Raw genomic sequence first — 15512 nt, 5'->3', positions numbered from 1 at the left:
GAAGCCATAGCAGAGAGACGGGGGAAATACGCAGTAGCTCTCTCTCTCTCCCTGCTCGCAGCTGGCCCAAGTGGGCTCAGGTGTGGTCAGGGTGGCACTTTGCTCCAGACACATCCCCACATAAATGGATCAACAGCACCTGCCTTTAAGGGTAGGCTTACCCAGAAATCTCAGGTAAGTTAGACATCTCTAGCTTGTTTCAAGCCTCTGTCCCACCCATAGGTATATGCTTCATCTCAGGTAAGGAAAATGTCTTTATTGCCCAGTTTGCTCCTGTGTCCAGGTAAAACCAGTCAGTATTAACACAGGACTCTGTCCTCTCACAGGCAGGTTTGAAAGCTTAAGGTAGAGGTGGTTGGAGGTGGGATGCCCTGTGCTAGTTCCTGAACTGTCTGTTTGATTTCTCGCTTAGCTATAAGAGCGCCCAGCTGTCCCTTAGACGTGTGCAGGGTTGTTGTGCAGCTAACGCCCTGCAAGGTGCTAGGGTGATGGGGAATGTGCAAGCGCTCTGTGAGGAAGAGGTGATGCAAACGAATGTTTAAAATGTCATATCGTACCATGCATGACGTACAATGTCACATGTGGTACAGTATGAGGTGTGCTGACAGCGCTGCGGAGTGGAACATGCCAAAGGGATTTATGGTTTAGCTAACAGATTGTCAAATCGAAATAATCAGGACCATTTTTTGAGGCATTTTCTTAATATAAGACACTGTGTTGGAAGCAGCTTTTTTTTTTTTTTTTTTTAAATCCCGTTGGTGCAAATGTTCTTTCGATCCATGCTTACATAGGTGTCTTTCCCTTATTTAGCATAATGCAGCTTCTGAGCTTGCTATTGTGTATTGCTTATGGTATTGATTATAAGTTGAGTTGTGGATTTATTCATGGGCTGCACGGAAAATGCATAGGTCTGAATTGTACAACAGTTCATCAGAGCCAAATCCCTTTGGCTGGTATCAAACCAATAAACTAATTTCCACCAAGTCCCCAATATGGCAGAGGACTTCAGCATGTACCTTGACCTCCCTGAAATTAAGCATAGTTGAGTACTTTGCTGAAGCAGGCCCTTAAGGAAGATTTATCTTCCCGACCAGTGAGTGAGACATTTTCATTGGAAAACATTATATAAATGATGGAAACCATAAGGCTGTTTATCACCTCTAAGGCACAGTGAAGGGAAAATTCACTACTTTCATTGTAGTAATACTGTGGATTAGCTGTGGACAACTCTGAACACAGTAGTGGAGCAGGGTGGTTAACAGTACATGCAGGTGTACGTTCCAAGTGAAGACATCGATACAGCAAAGCAGAAACTTGTTGATAAATTTGTTCTTTATTCAGTTCTATCGCTGTTAATGGAGGCTTTTTAAACTTAAATCTTGGTATAGCACGTTGTACTATATGCCATCTTGGTATAGCACATTGTACTTGGAATAAAGCCTTGTGCTACATTGCTAACATGTTCTAAAAGGATTAGGATAGACAGACAGTACATGCATTTTTTTTTTTTTTTTTTTTAGAGCATTTAGGCCTTGGCATAAAGACCCTGGCCAAGGGGACCGCACCTTGTAGGTTGTTCCGCTCGGTAGACACTGAATGCTTTTTTCTGAGCATCACGGCTTGGAAAGGTACTGAGATGTGGAGCAACCTATAATGAGAGAAGCGGATACATGCGATCAGTCACAGCGAGGAGAAAGTGAAAGGAAAGAGGCTTGGAACATGAGCTGGGAACTGGGCTGCGGCCGAGCTCGTCAGCTCCTGGCCGTTTCAGGGTGTCGTTCTGTGCTGTACAGGAAGCCAGCTACCAACTTCCAAATGGAGACTGGCTGGCCTTCATGGTGGAGGTTATCTTTTAACACCCCCTTAATGAATGAGTCCTATAATCTCGCTGCAAACAGTCTGCCATTGGAGAGGATGTGCTCAGGTGGGGCTGTGCCTAATAACTGCAAACCAAGTGGGCCTCATTTTCAGAGTGCACTTACACTTCTCATTGCGGTCACCAGGAAATGCTGTTACGATGGTACCTGAGTTGGCCAGGATCAGGGCCTCATTCTGCTAGGTGCTGTATAAACATTGCTTCAGAGACCGCTCTGTTGTGAAGACACAGACTTGGAGAATGGGGTAGAGCAGAACAGGAGGGATCAGTGTGTGGGTTATATCACGTTAGTTCCTGTGACTTTTGGGGTGCGTTGTGGTAGTGACGGGGTAGATCTGTATACACACGCAGAGCAAATATAGACAGGATATCTGCACGTGTATATTCAGATAGCCCTGTGTATATACACTATGAAATAGTCTTTGCCCTCAAGACCTTATGGGCTAAAAAGACAAGACAGGCCGAGGGCATGTTTAGATGTTCAGTACTATTACAAATAAGGAATGTATTAAATAGGAAACTTGATGCTTTACTGCTGATAGTCGGTTCTGAAAATGATGGCTACACCAATTGCTTTCACATAGCTATAAGTAAAGCAGTAATTCTCTCTCTGAGTTTAAAAATAAGAGGGAGAGAACCAAGAATCTTTACAGTAATTATTTTTTCTCTTAAGACAGTGACTGAAATTTCAGAAAGGCAAGGATTTTTGTGGGTGATATCTCTTATTGGACCAGTTGTATTGTTGGGAGGATATATACAGGCAAGCTTTCAGTATGAAATACCCTTCTTCAGGTCTCCAAGGGGGGGAAAAAAACAGTCTTTTCTTTCCGGAGTCAGAGGTTCAGACTCTAGGATTCACCAAAGTGATGTTGGGAGCAGAGTCAGGCCAAGAGTCAAAGATCGGAGGACTTGTATCATTGACTTCAATAGCAGAGCTGGGCCAGTGCTGAACATTTTTGGCAACTCTACTCATATGTGAGGACAATGGTGTCATTTCAGTGAGCCTTACAGATTTCCAGTGACCACACAGAAGTGCATTCAATTTTCACTGGCAGTAGGACACTACTTGCAGACCTACGGATGTAGCATGAGACAACTTGGAGGACAATGCTCTGTTGGGCCATATTTAGAGTCCTAAGGGAAGACACCGGGAGCTTACTGACAAGCTCACCTGGCGACTTTGCACAGAGCTAGTACCCTACTGTGAAGCAAACACAGAAACAGGAGACAATAAGGAAACTTAGCAGTGCCTTCTCCAAAGTTGCACACAATCCATGGCTTCTGACCTCAGTATGAATAAGTGGGAGACACCAGGTGTAAACCAGGGGGCAATTTTTTTTTTTTTTTTTTAAATGAGAGGGCTTCTCATAATGAGGGAACCTTGAGAAGTATGGCTGAGTCCCCAGCCAGTAATTAGTCAGGACAGGGGTGGTGGGAGGTCAGAGGTTGGTGTAGGAAGTCGGTGCCAAGCGGTGCGATTTCTAATCTGTGATTTGTGTCTAATTCTTATTTTAAGTGATTAACCAAAAGGCATCTCCCTAGAGACGTCTGATAATCTGCACCATTATTCCAGCAGGGTTTGAACTACCATACCAAAGTTATACGTTTGATATGCCAAGTGAAGCAAATCGGGTGACGGGGTGCTAATGTCCTTGAATGCTTTTCGGACTGCACAGGCCTGCGGGTTCTCTTGTAGGGTTTTGAAGTTGGCCTTGTTTTCAGCTCCCCTAATTAAAATCAACTGTGTTAATCCAGAAACAACACTTTCATGTCAAGTCTCATAAAAAATCTCCGTGAGATGTTCGCAGCTGGGATGCATTAACATCTGACCTTGCTTCCCACAGTTGCAGGGGGAAAATTCGTACATCTAAAAAAAATTAGTGTGTGTGCATATATATGTGCGTGTGCTACTTCCCCGTAGATTGCCTAGCTCAACTTACTGTTATAGAAAAGGGAAACCTGCCAGTCATCGGTATACCAGTGTGAAAATCCCTGTAATAAAGGCAGTCCGGATGGGGGACTGATAAATGGTATGCAAGATGTGACAAGACCAAAACACTCGGTGTAGAGCAGACCTTCCACATGGTATAAATGGGCAGCTGTCTACTGAACTCAGCAGAGGATCTGGGAGTTGTGAGTTAAGTGAAAAGCAAAGAGGTGTGCTAAACCTTTCTGTTTCCCAGAAATCTCAATGTATAATTCCTGTTCAGCACTTTGCGTGTGCAAAGTGATGCGGAGGATCAGCTAACTTAGGCACAGGTACACCAGAGCTGCTTGGGAGAGTGACTGAATATTTAACTTGCATAACTGAATGATTCAGTTTGGCTTGTAAACACGCTTGTGAATAAACTACAAAGGGGTCCTAGTAAAATGTCATCAAGACGTCTCCCTCACCGCTCTGAAGGGTTCTGCACGTGGTTGCAAGGAAACTATGCTCTGTTCCCTATTTTTAATATACACTATCGACCTGAAGCGCTATGCTTGTGGAGCAAAAGCTTCCAAGCCTTGTGTAAGTTTTCACTTGAGCACCGCCCCTGAACTCAGCCTGGTTTTCCCAGCGCGGGTGTGCCTGAGTCATTTTTGCCAGTGACATAGGAAAATGGCTTGTACGCGTCGTACAAAAACCTGTTCCTCATTTACAAGGTCCCAACAAACCGAGTCTTTCAAGTTGTCTCTTTCTTTCTTATCTTTCCCCCCCTTTAAAACAGCACACAACAACAACATCAAGCTCGTAGATTTTTAAGGCGGGGGGGAAGGAATGGGAAATGCGGCACAATATAGGAGCCAGGTGCACAACCACCCCTCCGCATACTGTGTAGAGCATCCCCATGCAGACACACGCACGTGCAAGCGCGCATACACATCTAGATGCAAATGATTTCCGTGAAGCCATCACTTGTGAAGCTTGACAGAAAATAATGAGAAACACTAAATCTTTTATAAGGTCAACACTCAAGCAGCTGTCAAACAAGAAAAGAATTTAGCGAAAGAGCCGCAAAAACTTCCATCGCCTCATTAAACCCAACAGGGCCCGGGCCTGGCGTGGTGAGGAGACGCCAGGGCGCCTCCGTTTTGTGTCAGTAATTTGCGGTGGAGGAGGAGGGAAGACGAAACAGCCAGCGCCGAAGGGGCCTAGGGGGAGGCTGGGGAATCGTTAGCGCGCCAGGAGCGGCCTCGGCTCCTAATTGGAAGCATTGGGCATTATCAACGGAGGATTTGCCTCAGCTCCCTGACAGCTATCTGGGCCTGGAATGATAGCCCACTTGTCAGTGTAAAAGACCATTAAAAACAAACCATTTTGATTTAATTGGAGGCGGTGCGCTGAGGGCCCAGGTGAGGAGCCTCATCAGCCGATGCTGGCTGCTGATGCCTTTTTCCCCCTGTATTGATGGCTTTTTTTTTTTTTCTTTTTGGCTTTTTTTTTTTTTCCTTCCCTTCCCCTCCCTTTCAAAAACTGTCTGGGAAAGAGAAAGAGGTACTGAAAGATCCTTCACAGTCACATTGAGATCTGCTTTCAATAGGGTTGTCAACAAATGCTATGACAAGTTACAGAGCGAGGTAGGTATTTTTAAAACAGACGTTATTCTGTCCACAGCTGAGCCAAACTTGGAGGGTGTGTGTAGGATTATTAGGGTTATAAATACCATGCCTTTCACTGCAGGAAGAGTGGTTAACATGCCTGATTTAAACTGAGGGTTGTTTCCTTTCTTCCTTTTCTAATTGAGAAGGGAAATGCAGGGAGGAAAAGATGAAATGGATGTTGGGGGAAGCGATTATTTTGCTTCAAAAACACAAAGAATTAAAAAAAAAAAAAAAAGTTGGTGATTTTTGGCTGCCTGGCTTTAATATACCTTGGAGCAAACTGATGCTAGGGCCCTTTCTGAAAATTAGGACCTTGTAGGATGTTTCTAGATGGACAACAAGAGTCACTGGCCATTTGCTCTTGGGTAAGAAGCCAAAAGGGTTTGGGGAAACTCATTCACCCCCTTGAACCATGATCCAGGCATATGCCTTACCCTGGCAAGTATAGGAGCAGACTGGAGCTGCTAACTTCTACGCTAATACAGCATAGAAGCTGCCGCGCTTAGCTGGACCAATGGTTTATGTAACCCATCGGTGGCAAATAATGGTTGCGTTGGAAGAGGATAAGAAAGAGGGTGTGTGCAGTGCAATCCATCCCATTACACCCCCAGTTACTGGTAGTCCAAGGCTTGGGGGTGGTGCTGAGCCCACGGTTACATCCCTGACTGCTGTATTTTAACAGCCTCTGAAGCTCCAGGGGATCAATGGGACTGGAAAACCGGCTCCCTTGTCCAGCACGTCGGTCGGCAAGCAGCTTCAGCACTTGAAAGCTGAAGGGGTTTGTGGGAAGGGCGTGTGCCATACAGAAGGTATGGATTTGTGGTATAAGTTGTGACAGAACAGCACACGCAAAGAAGGGAAGAGTTGAAGAGTGTTTTCATTCTGTTTGCAGCAGGGCATTGACGGCAAATTGGGGATCTGTCCGTTTTCTTATGGACAAGCGTCCACAGGGTGGGAATGGCATCAAACAGGTCCTTGTTGTCAGCCCTTGTTGGTCGTCTATGTGGAGGCTGGGTTTGACTGCGTGTGTCCTGACCTGGCCTTCTCACCATCTTGGCTCCCCTGTACTCTGTGGTGCTTTCGCAGTCTTCCTTCTCAAGGGCTATCAGGTTGGTATCTCCTTCCAGCATTCAAGTTGTACGGTGTGGGTGGCTTTTTGAGGTTTTTAATAAATAAAATGTGGGAGGAAAGCAATTTTTAAAATGGGTTTTCATTAAGGAGAGAAGAAAATGACCTGGCCTGGGCTAAGTTCAAGGTGTGTGTTTGGATCTAGCAGTCTGTTTCGACTCCCCATGGAGATAACAGAAGTGGAGCAGCTGCAGATGAATGCCATGCAGTTTGGGGGTGTTGGATTCTGGTTCTGAGTTGAGGCCATCTCTGAGTAAAAGGAGAGAGAAACTTTTTCTCCTACAAACAAAACAAAAAAAAAAACTTCTGGATTTTTCCCCTGCTCTCCTTTCACCGATATACACGCAGGATCTGGAAGAACTGCATGCAAAGTCAAAGGCACAGTATAGCAGGTACTGAATGGAAAGGTGAACATCTGAGAAGTCCCGCTGAGTGCTTAGTGGCACAGTGGAGAAGTGACTAGGTATGGCACGCGCGCGGAGATGGAGCCTGGTACAAACTGGATCCGTGAGGTTACCAGAACCGTGGACAGGTGAATGACAAGGGTTGTGATCAGTGTTGCTGTACCGAGTGTAATACCAGCCTCTAATGGGCCAAGCTGCCTGAGAAGAAAGGCATTTTCAACTTTAATGTTGGTGACAGCAATGGGGTGGGAGTCCTGCATCTACCAGCAGAACAAATTTGGCACAGGCAGCAATCAATTCCCTTGCCTTTCCCCAACCCCGATCTGGAGAGTTCACGCCTAAAGGAGAAAAAGGCAGTTCAGGGTCCCCTGGCCCATTCAGTGTTTAGTGCCTCTGCTGTACCTTTAGGTTTTCATATCCTGCTTGTCACAGAGGCTTTTAAGCTTCCACCACGGGTAGCTGCTAGAACTCAAGGTAGCATTTGCTATGGTTTTCTCTCTACTAGAAGCCAGTCTGAGACTTGCCAAACTCGTTTTGCTTAGGGCACCTGATGCTGTTGAGTCTTGGTCAGTCAACATTGCAACCTGAGCTGGACTTGAATGGGAAACCTAGTGCCGGGAAGCACTTTTGCCCATTACTTTATTCTTGAAGCCTGCTCCGGGCCCCCAGGAGACGAGTTTTATAACGTTCGGAATTTGTGAAGTTTTTCTGTCCTCCTCATAGCTGTGAAGATAAATGCCATATCTATAAAGCTAGCCTACTGTGTATTCTGTGTATCAAACACTGGTTACTTAAGCACAGTCTAAGGCATTTCTGACAAGGCAACAATAGCAAGATTACATGAGCTGTGCTTGTCAGTTCAGTTCCTTAGACAAAGATAGAGGTGCAGCATTAAGGGGGAAAAAAAACACGTTGAGAGAGTGTGTGTGTGTATGCATGCATGTTAAACCTCAACTGTTAATTTTTATGAGAGATCAGACTGTGAGCAGGTATCAGATCCCCAGTGAGAATCAAATTCTGGAGCCCAGAATTTTGCTGCAAAGTTTATACAGTGGGGATTTCTTAATTACTTTCACTGGAAATTTACCTGACAGTGCTTTCTCAGGTAATGCAAGGCATATTCGAGGAAAGCTGCTCATCCGTTGACAGAGTCTTTGATTTTGTGCTAGGTTGCAAATTAAGTCTTTTGCCAAGGTATCCTAACACTTGCTTGTCAATTGCTTATCGCTTATTCATATAGCATATTGAGCGTAGCTTGTTTTATCTGTTTGGGAAAGTAGTACATGTTGACAAATGTGCTGTCCAAAGTTGCTATGGGGTTTTTTTTGGTTTTTTTTGTTTTTTTTAATATATATAAAAATTTCTTTATTTTTTTTGGTCAAGTAAACAAGAATGTTCTCCCTGGAAAGCAGCCTGCGTGCTGATTTTTGAGCTCAAACCTCTACCGAGTAAAGGGAAATGAATGCGTGTCCATGACACAGAGTGGGTGCACTTGCTCTGATGTGCAAGGGTTGATTCTGCTCTCTTGCCTTGCTGCAGAAGTTGAATAACTCCACTGAAATGGACCGTCATTCTGGATTCAGACCAACAGGACTCAGACTAGGCTGGCCAGCTTTGGCCTATTGACATGCCAACTTAATTATTAAGCATTTATGTTGTGGCAGCGTCAGTCAGGATTGGTGCAGTGTTGTGTTTCTTTTGCCACTCCCCTCCCCGAATCTGAAGCGACGGTTCTGGATAACTCTACACATGGCAAACAATGACCCTCATTCATGCAAAGAACCAGCTGCGTTGGGTGAATGAGGAGCATAGGGGACACTGGCAATGGGCCAGGGGCTTGGTCTGCATGTTTCAATGAATGATTTTCCTGAGGGATTGATCCCTGTTTATCCCCTGAGAAGTCGGTCCCAGTCCTCAAAGGACAGACTGTGGGACGGGTGTTCAGGGGCTGTGCAGAGGTGGAAGGTCCCTGTATTCTGCAGAATGTTGCGTGTGCACGTATGTGACTTATAGATAATCACCTATATACCTGTTCTGTTTTTCAGTGCAGGGGGTTATATCGCTTTCCCTGAGCTCATTAGAAATTGGCCTCTTTACTTCCTAGGAAATTTTTAGTGAGAAGTAAAATTGGTTGCAGGTAAGAAACGGCTGCACGAGCAAAAAACCCCCAAAATCAAACAGAATCTAGGAGCTGCAATATAACTACAAAGAAAGCAACTGAGAGAGGGAGAGAGTGATGTCTTTTCCTTTCTGTGGGTAGGTGGAAGCTTCCTGTTGGGGTAAGCAAGGGGTTAACCTGAGAGCAATTTCTGGTTGTGTCTTGTAAAAAAAATAAAATAAAAAAAAAAAAAATACCACAATTCAGCAACTTTCGCTAATGAACTGCACCTTGGCGTGTCACTGGCTCCCCACTACCCTGTATATATCAGCAAGCCGGGCAGCGACTGCAGAGCCGGGGGAGCCCAGGAGACTGGAGTCCGGGTTAGCCTTCCACAACGAGACGTTAAGTAAGAACAAGCAGTACCGTGAGTGAAAGCTTGTAAATCAAATGCTTAGCTTAATAGCATGTGCCATTATTCCAAAGCAGTGGGGCTGAAACGGAAATCCAAATGAAAATATAGTCAATTTGTCTATACTTTAGTGACTGAATGACTATGTAATGTCAGAACCTCGGCGCAGAAGAGAATGGGCAGAGGCAATTAGTGAGAGAGAGCGAAGCTCCTTTGTTTTCTTCCACTCCCCACCCCCAGCAGGCACTAGTTTGCAGCCATGTGTTGGGCCTCGCTGGATCCAGCGTAGACTCCAGTCTAAGGCACTGAAGATCACCGTGAAGCTCTGAGTGAGTGATCTTCTTTGACCTTCATACACTTGGCAGATGAATATCATTATCGTTTTGGGTTATTCTTTCTTTACGAAAGATCCCACTCTACAGGGTACTTCAAAATTGTGGCCTCCTGGTGAAATAAAGGCAAGATGAGGCTCAGTGTTTGCCAGGCACGTTGGAGAATATATGCTAAGCCGGGGCGGGCAACATGCGGCCCGTGGGCCAGACGCAGCCCACCAGGCCATTCTATCCAGCCCGCGGGGCCCCTAAAAAAAATTTAGAAAATTAAACATTTATCTGCCCCGGCTGCCTGTCATGCGGCCCTTGATGGCTTGCCAAAACTCAGTAAGCAGCCCTCCGCCCAAAATAATTGCCTGCCCCTGTGTTAAGCCTTGAGTGTGAGCATCAGAGATTGTCTTCATAGATTTCATGGACACTAGGGCTGGACAGGACCTTGGAAGATCGAGTCCAGCCCCCTGCCCCAGGGCCAGGAGGTCAGCTAGGATCAAATGATCCCAGCAAGATAAACATCCAAATGTTTCTTAAAAGAGTCCAGAGCAGGTGCTTGCAACACTTCTGGAGGGAGTCTGTTCCAGGCCTTGGGGGCTCGGACAGTAAAGAAATTTTTCCTAATGTCCAGCCTAAAACGGTCTTGGAGGAGTTTGTGATTGTCTTGAGGAAGATTTTCATTGTGTGCCCCATCACTGCCACCAGTGAGTGGGGCTGTGGTCCTCTCGTTTCCCTCCCCCAAAGGAGGACACATGCTTCTGAAGCATCAGAAGTGAGTAGGGGGACACACTCTTTTTTAACTAAGTTTTCTCGGCCGCAGATCTTCAAGTGAGCCTAAGGGTATACAGCTGCTAAACAACAGCCAGCATCTTGCCTTATGCTACAATTGGGATAAATCCATTGAAAATAATAAAGTCCTGTGCAGACAGACAGATCCGTACTGACAGCCATCTTACACAGGCTCAGGAAGACAACAGCATGTTTTTATTGGAAGGGATGTCAACCCTGTAGCAAAAACTTTTAAACCTTGTACTGCCCCATCCTGTTGGCTGTGCCTGTGTGAGGGGTATGTCTGTGTACATGTGTGTCTTTGGGGGTGTTAAGTCTCTCTGGCTTTTCAAGAAATCTCTGAAGGGTTTTGGATTCCTTTTGGTGCAAAGTAGGGGAGACTTTGGGAAATCTCCAGCTTCTGTGGGATAGAAAAATCTTCTCGTCTTACCCCAGTGTGCAGCCCCCCATGGCAGAACACACTAAAGCAAGGGATGAACATCTGTTAGCAGCATCAGCCCCTACCACTGAAGGTGTTTGTTTTAGCCTTCGGTCTATTCTGGTTAGATAATCCTCTTGGGAGATCCTCCCCCTCTCTCCTGACCGTGAAACGGCTCTGTTCAGGGTTCAGGAGAGAAGTTGTCTGATACTAAAGCAATATTTTTAGAAGAGCTTCACTTTCCAATTGCTTATACAGGTAAATTTGTGTTGACACAAGAAATCTTGAGCTCCTTCTTGTCGGAAAGGTGTTTAATTGTTTCTGGCAGAATTCAGATTCAACATCTGTTTTCTGGGGAAGGACACGTGAGATCATCGATCTCTGACAGGCCCAGCTTTAGGGAAGAGTTCTCCCTTTCATAATAAGAAGCTTGAGGACCCATCAACCTACAAGTTCTTTATTGGTGAAGAATATAAAGGAGTCTTGAATGTGGAGGTAAGCTTGATTTAATTTTATTTTTTTGAGTCCACCTGGAGGGGAGAAGCCCCTCTCTAATGACGGAGGGAGGCTTGACTTGGGGAATCACCTAAGTAATAACTTGCTAACTATGGTAACACGATGCCAAGCAGCTGAAAACTTCTCCCAATGAAGAGTGCAGGAGTTTCGCCCATGACTTCAAAGATGGAAGGCTCAAATTTTAAAGGCCTGATCCAAAAAATGCCTCAAAAGCAGAGAGAGACTTTTCACCGTCTTCACTGGACTTTGAATCCGGATCCCTAAAGTGCTTATCAGTGGAGTGTGACTGACAACGGGGAAGGGGTTAAAACATGTGTCAGTGATTAATTGCAATTACTAATACCATGCAGAGGTCATGATTAATGCTTTGTCCCTGAAATGAGACAACAGAAAAGCAGTGATACCTGGTATTGACCGGCTCTGCAATACAGATGTTTGCCCCAGATGTATTGAGAAAAGGCATGACACCCGCCGGTAGCACAGGACTTCCAACTACCTCGACTTCAAGAACATCTGCAAAAGATTTTAAAAACTTGTGCTGGGAACTTTTTGCTCCTTTCTGATGGGTAAGGAGAATCTGAAAGGGTTTTTTAGTTCCCCTCATTTGTTTCTATCTCAGAAATATTAGGAATGCCTCACCTTGCTTATCTTCTTGCTGCGGGTCTCTAGGGATGTCTTCTGTTTGTAAGCTTTCATACCTTAAACTCAGTGGGAGATGGTTTATGTGTTAAGGTGTTAATGCTTTTTTCCCTTCCCTACCATCTTCCAAAATGTTAAAGAGGCATTTAGGCTAAACGGGCATTGGGCTGTTTTTCCTTTTCCTTTGACTGGAAACCCCTTTGTGTCTCAGATCCTGATTCAGAAACGTATATAAGCGCACACACAAGCTTCCCCCAGTCAGCAAGGCATCAGCATGTGCTTAGTGGCATGTTACTGAATCTGGGCCTTCACTGCTGAACTTTCACTCTTGGTTTTTATTGCAAAGCCATTGCACTAGTTCTCCAGTCACCAAAGTCTCTTCCAGACTAGACTGGATTTGACCTTTTGAGAACTTCTTCTGAGGGTTAGGGAGGGGTCATCAAATGATTAGCTCTCACACTGCACTTGAAACTCTTGTTCATCACTCACTGGATACTCGTACAAAAAAAAAAAAAAAATTTGGAAAATCATCCGAAGGGTCAACAAGTCTGTTGCCTTCAAAGCAAACTGAATTCCAGAATGGAGCCAGTTGTTGGTGGGAGGAACTGGTTGGGCCAGTAGAAAAAAAACCCCAAGGTGTAGAGCAAGGAAGTCTTGAGTTAGGACTCCTGGATCTGTCAGTGACTCCTTGAAGCAAATTCTTTCTTTCTTAGACTTAGCATCATTTAAAACATCTACTTCAGGATGAATTTGAGGACTGATTGCTTATAAAACACTGCCAGCCCCAAGCATCACTGCATTCACGGTGCCTTCCACCAGAGGGTCTCAAGACTTGGTAAAAATCTGAGCCGAACCGTACAGCCTTCTCTGCCACCCAACCCACACACCGGGAGATGGATAAAGTGTTGTTATAACCATTTTGCAGATGGGGAAACAAACACTGAGCTGGCCACTTTTGAGGTGGTCTTTGGGTGTAGTATGATGATAAATGAAACCAGCCTGCAATGGACAGTACTAGCAGCTTTCCTTTCTGTGCTGTGCCAAATATTTTAGCAAATGCCTGTGCAAAAAAACTATCTTGCACCCCAGTTTGAAGTTCGGGTGCATCTGATTTTGCCCTGGTGAAAAATGCAAGGAGGGAACTTCCTTGTACGATTCCAATATTGTCCCTTCATGGAAAACGAGGGTGTGAAGGGACCTCAGGAGGTCACGTCTAGTCCATCCCCCTGCTGAAAGCAGGACCAGCCCCAACTACATCATCCCAGCCAGGGCTTTGTCAAGCTGGACCTTAAAAGCCTCCAAGGATGGAGAGTCCGCCCCCTCTCTAGCTAACCCATTCCAGTGCTTCACCACCCTCCTAGTGAGAGAGTTTTTTCTCCAAATTAACCTCCCTTGCTGCAACTTCCCATCCTGACTGGAATTAATAGGGATGGAGAATGTGAACAAACTTCACCCAACTCTTTTTCAAACCCTGACGGATACCAAGGTGCAGTTTGGTTTGGCTACTTTATGTTACCTGAATTGTTTCATTACTACTTACTTACCTGCTCACAAAGGAAACATATTTTAAGGCCAGGGTCTTGCAAAGCATTGAGTAGCAGTATATGGCATAAGACATCATGAAACTCCTCATCGCCTAAGCGTGCACCTCCTCTGTTCTCTTCCTATTGCTGTATTGAGATGAACAGATTCATGGCTACACAACAGGATGACTTAATTTCCAGCTGCGGAAAATCTGAACCCCAGATGAGTACTGCATTTCTTGATATAAGTTCTAGTATAGATAGACACCCAATCCGATCTACAGCTGAGGAAAGGATAAGCTTCTCCGATTTAATGTTGTAAGAAATGGAAAGATTATGGAAACTCTGTGCCTCTGCAGAAAATTGGCTTCAGCCTCCTTTCCTGGATGCTGCAGATGGAAGGGTCCCAGTAGGCCAAAGCAGGAGCCAAGCAGAGAGAGAAGAGGAAGGAAAAGCAGGGAAGTGGGGTGGCATAGCTGCACTCTCTCAAAAAAACCCCAAAACACGTGCAGACAAAACAAAAAGCAGAGGAGAGTGGAAAAGAGAAACAGAGAGAGAGTCTGAAAAATGAATAGTGATGGAAAGGTCCAGGGTGAGAGGAGCTATAAAGAGGAGGCTCGCCCCAGGATCTCGTGTGACTTACACAATCTGTTTAACAGCGATCGGTCATGTTCTTTCCCTGACACTAGCTGCAGCAGCAGCTCTATGCTGACAGGCAGCTGGGATAAATGATTACTGACATATGCTAATAGGACAGACTTAGGCAGGGCATAAGAGGAATACATCAAGGTGTTGCAAAACACATTTCTTGGTCAAAACTCTCCAACTTGTTCAAGTACATTAGCTTCAGGGAACTGCAAATTCTCGGCGTTGTTTAAACTGCAGTTAAAAATCAACAGAGTGGCGAAAAATAACCCCCAAACAATGGGCCTGCTCAGAAGGCTGCGAGGTTCTTTGCAGGGGTATCTATCAATGCCAGATGTGATATATATATTTTTTGGCCATGCAAACTCCCCACAGGTCTCGGATGCTCTTGGTTTTTCTGCTGTTTCCCCGCCCCCGCCTCAGCCCAGCTCTCTTTTTCCCTTCGTCTGTAAAATGCCCCCTGGCTTTTTACTTGCAGCTTCCCTGTATTTTGCACCACAAACAAAGATACCAGAATTCAAACGAGTGCCCTAGAGTACAACAGGATGCACAGATTAATACTGCAAGATGTTCAGATCCCATGCTAGAACGTGCAATCTTAAGCTTGACTCTGATCTGGATCAATTTAGGCAAGTGTCATGTTCCTGAACAGGCCTTCCATTCAATCTCGAGGAAAAGATTGTCAACCAGACAGTTTAGAGAAATGCTGAGAGTGCAGGTCTTCTGGAAGTCTTTAATTCTCAGGGTAAAAATACTTCTTGAACCAAATTAACCCAGCATGGCATGAATTATTGATGGTGCAAACCAACAAGATGGCCTGCTTTGTAAACGGCCATTTTCTCTACAGTAATTCATGACCATTGCAGGAACATCTCTTGCACTTTTTGAGCATCCTAACTTCAAGAGATGATGCTAGTACTAAAGATGCACTCATCTGGTAAGGCCGTTTTAAAATGCCCACCTCGGTGATATGATGATTAAAAACCTTCCCTCTGGGTTATCTGCTCTTGGTTTGTTTTTTGTCTTTTTAAGCTCCAAGTGTTGCATGCATGTCTATTGTGAACTTTAACTATGCGTCATACGCACCTTCTGAAACTGGGGCAGGTGCCACAGGGAGTCCACTTTCGCAGGTGGTGGGTGCTTCCTGAGAAGGGTGGTA

General features: G+C 45.1%; 1 long non-coding RNA gene across 1 annotated transcript; it reads right to left on the bottom strand.

Annotated features, from left to right (window-relative positions):
- Nucleotides 1–1607: 1607 nt before the first annotated feature.
- On the bottom strand, nt 1608–15512 carry LOC109313962. Its single transcript, XR_002102187.1, has 2 exons — nt 15440–15512; nt 1608–1648 (listed from the first exon to the last, which is right to left on the bottom strand). It is a non-coding gene; the product is annotated as an uncharacterized LOC109313962 (long non-coding RNA).

This window comes from Crocodylus porosus, unplaced genomic scaffold (genome assembly GCF_001723895.1).
Source record: "Crocodylus porosus isolate Cpor-Errol unplaced genomic scaffold, CroPor_comp1, whole genome shotgun sequence".
NCBI classification, from domain to species: domain Eukaryota; kingdom Metazoa; phylum Chordata; order Crocodylia; family Crocodylidae; genus Crocodylus; species Crocodylus porosus.
Note: the sequence above shows the minus strand (reverse complement) of the source record. Positions and strands in the feature narration are given on the sequence as shown.